Raw genomic sequence first — 3,276 nt, 5'->3', positions numbered from 1 at the left:
GGCGGCGCCGGGCGGCGGCTGCAGGAGGAGGAGGAGGGCGCGGGGCCGGCGCGGGAGGCCGGCGAGGCGGGGCGCGGCGCGCAGGAGGGCGGCGGCGGCGGCGGGCGGCGGCAGGGCCAGGCCGAGGCGGGGCGGGGCGGGGCCGGCCCGGGGGCGGCGGGCGCGGGGCCCGCGCGGAGCGTGCCGAGGCCCGGGCCCGGTGCCGGCGGCGGCGGCTGCAGCCTGGGCCGGCCCCGAGCGCCGCGCAGCCAACCCGGAAAAGGCGCCGCCGCCGCCGCGAGAGGCGCCGGCCCGCCAGCGCCCAGCCGCCCGCCGCGCAGCGCCCCCCGGCGGCGCGGAGGCCCGGCCCCTGGGAGCCCGCCCGCTCGCCGCGCCGCTGCCGTCACGCCCCGCCCCGCCCCGCCCATCGCGGCCGTCCCCCGGGCCCCGTCGGGGCTCCGTCCCCCCGGCCCGGCCCGGCCCGGCCCGCCGCCTGCCCCCCGCCACGGCCCCGCCGCCCGAGCCCTCCCCGTCCCCGGTCACCCACCCCAGCCCCTCGAGTCCCCATCGCGGCTTCGTCGCAGCCTGCCACACCCTGCCACCCTTGTCACCCCCTCACACCCTGCCACCCCCGTCACCCCCTCGCACCCTGCCACCCTTGTCACCCCCTCGCACCCTGCCACCCTTGTCACCCCCTCGCACCCTGCCACCCCCACCACCCCCTCGCACCCTGCCACCCTTGTCACCCCCTCGCACCCTGCCACCCTTGTCACCCCCTCGCACCCTGCCACCCCCGTCACCCCCTCGCACCCTGCCACCCTTGTCACCCCCTCACACCCTGCCACCCCCGCCACCCCCTCGCACCCTGCCACCCTTGTCACCCCCTCGCACCCTGCCACCCTTGTCACCCCCTCACACCCTGCCACCCTTGTCACCCCCTCGCACCCTGCCACCCTTGTCACCCCCTCGCACCCTGCCACCCTTGTCACCCCCTCACACCCTGCCACCCCCGCCACCCCCTCACACCCTGCCACCCTTGTCACCCCCTCGCACCCTGCCACCCTTGTCACCCCCTCACACCCTGCCACCCCCACCACCCCCTCACACCCTGCCACCCTTGTCACCCCCTCGCACCCTGCCACCCTTGTCACCCCCTCGCACCCTGCCACCCCCACCACCCCCTCGCACCCTGCCACCCTTGTCACCCCCTCGCACCCTGCCACCCCCGCCACCCCCTCGCACCCTGCCACCCTTGTCACCCCCTCACACCCTGCCACCCTTGTCACCCCCTCGCACCCTGCCACCCTTGTCACCCCCTCGCACCCTGCCACCCCCGCCACCCCCTCACACCCTGCCACCCTTGTCACCCCCTCACACCCTGCCACCCTTGTCACCCCCTCGCACCCTGCCACCCCCACCACCCCCTCGCACCCTGCCACCCTTGTCACCCCCTCGCACCCTGCCACCCCCGCCACCCCCTCGCACCCTGCCACCCTTGTCACCCCCTCACACCCTGCCACCCCTGCCACCCCCCCCCAGCCCTGTCACAGCCCTGGTCAGCCCCCCCGTCACACCGTTACCCCCATCGCCACCTGCCGCAGCCCCCGTCACAGTCCCTCATTCCCCCCCGTCACCCCATCACCTCTCGTCACCCCCATGGCGGGACCTCAGAGGGAGGAAAGGTCCGTGTTCCTCTGAGGGACATGGCCACGGGCTGGCTGAGGGGAGGCACCTCCGGAGACCATCCTGCCCAAGCAGGGCCACCCGGAGCCGGTCGCCCAGGACCGTGTCCAGATGGCTTCCGGATACCTCCATGGACGGAGGCTCCACAGCCTCCCCGGGCTGTGCCAGTGCTTGGTCACCCTCACGGTGAAAAAGTGTCTCCTGATGTTCAGGGGGAACCTCCTGGGCTCCGGTTCATGCCCATGGCCTCTGGTCCTGGCACCGGCACCACCGAGAAGAGCCTGGTTCCCTCTTCTTTCCGCCCTCCCTCAGTCATCTTCATGGCCCTTCGCCGCGCTCTCCCCAGCATCTCCCTGTCTCTCTCGTACCGAGGAGCCCAGCACCGGCCACAGCACCCCAGGGGTGGCCCCACCATTGCTGAGCAGAGGGGAAGCACTCCCTCCCTCCACCTCCTGGCGATATTTTGGCTAACGCAGCCCAGGACACGGCTAGTCTTCTTTGCGGCTCGTGTTCAGCTCGGTGTCCACCAAGGTCCTATTGGTGCCTGGCGCTGTTCTGCCCCTGGGCCGGGACTTGGCACCTCTCCTTGTTCAGGAGAGCTTCAGGAGGTTCCTGTCAGCCCATTTCTCCAGCCCGTCCAGGTCCCTCGGGACGGCAGCAGGACCCTCTGGAGTGTCAGCCGCTCCTCCCACTTCGGCGTCATCTGCAAACCCGCTGCGGGTGCGCCCTGCCCCACGCTCCAGACCATCAATGAAGGTGATAGGACTGGCAATGCTTCACCTAACGCAGAGCCCAGGACGCGGTTCTTCGCAGCGAGGGCACGCTGCTGGCTCGTGCTCAGCTTGGCATCCACCAGGACCCCCAGGTCCTCTTCAGAAAAGCTGCTTCCCAACAGGACTGGACCCAGCACTGACCCCGGGGGCACACCGCTGGTGACTGGCCTCCAGCTAGACCTCGTGCCACTAACCACCACCCTCTGGGCCAGTTTACAACCCACCCCACGCCCTCACCTCCCGGTGCCCGCTGACTCCCGGGGGAGCTGCCAACTCCAGCCCTTCCCCAAGCCCACGCCGGCCGGGTGCAGCCAGGTCTCAGCACCAGCCACCAGCCCGTGAGGTGACAGAGCAGAGCTCGGGACACGGGTTGCTTGGTCTTACTCTGGTGCTGCTCCTGACTGGCCTCCAAACATCAGCTCAGGCTCGGCTGGAAATTAGACTGGCTCCAGGCTGTTTCATGCTGGCTGCCGAGGCCAGCACGGTCTTTCCAGCCATCACGTCCCAGGGCCACCACTGGCTTTCCTTTTCTGTAGGCGTGCGTTTTCAAGTCAAAACCAAGGTGAGGTTGGAGCCTTCAAACTGTGTGTAGGTTTTGCTATTAATGGGACAAGCAGCACTTGGTAAACAGAGGAGAGAAGCCTTAGGCTGTTCTCCCTGATGGAAGTACCTAGATTATTTTCTTTTCCTTTGGGTGCTAAGAAAGGAAAAGGAGCCACAGGGTCCTCAATTCACAGGGCTGAAGCTGATGTGAGTGCTGGGCTTTGAGGCAACCTAAGGAAAGTATCCCTGGAAAGATAAGCATGTGGAGTCAGCCGTGCGCTGCAAAACCCAGTGACCT

This window comes from Gavia stellata, chromosome 15 (assembly GCF_030936135.1).
Source record: "Gavia stellata isolate bGavSte3 chromosome 15, bGavSte3.hap2, whole genome shotgun sequence".
Taxonomy (NCBI): Eukaryota; Metazoa; Chordata; class Aves; order Gaviiformes; family Gaviidae; genus Gavia; species Gavia stellata.
This window is presented reverse-complemented; position numbering follows the sequence as displayed.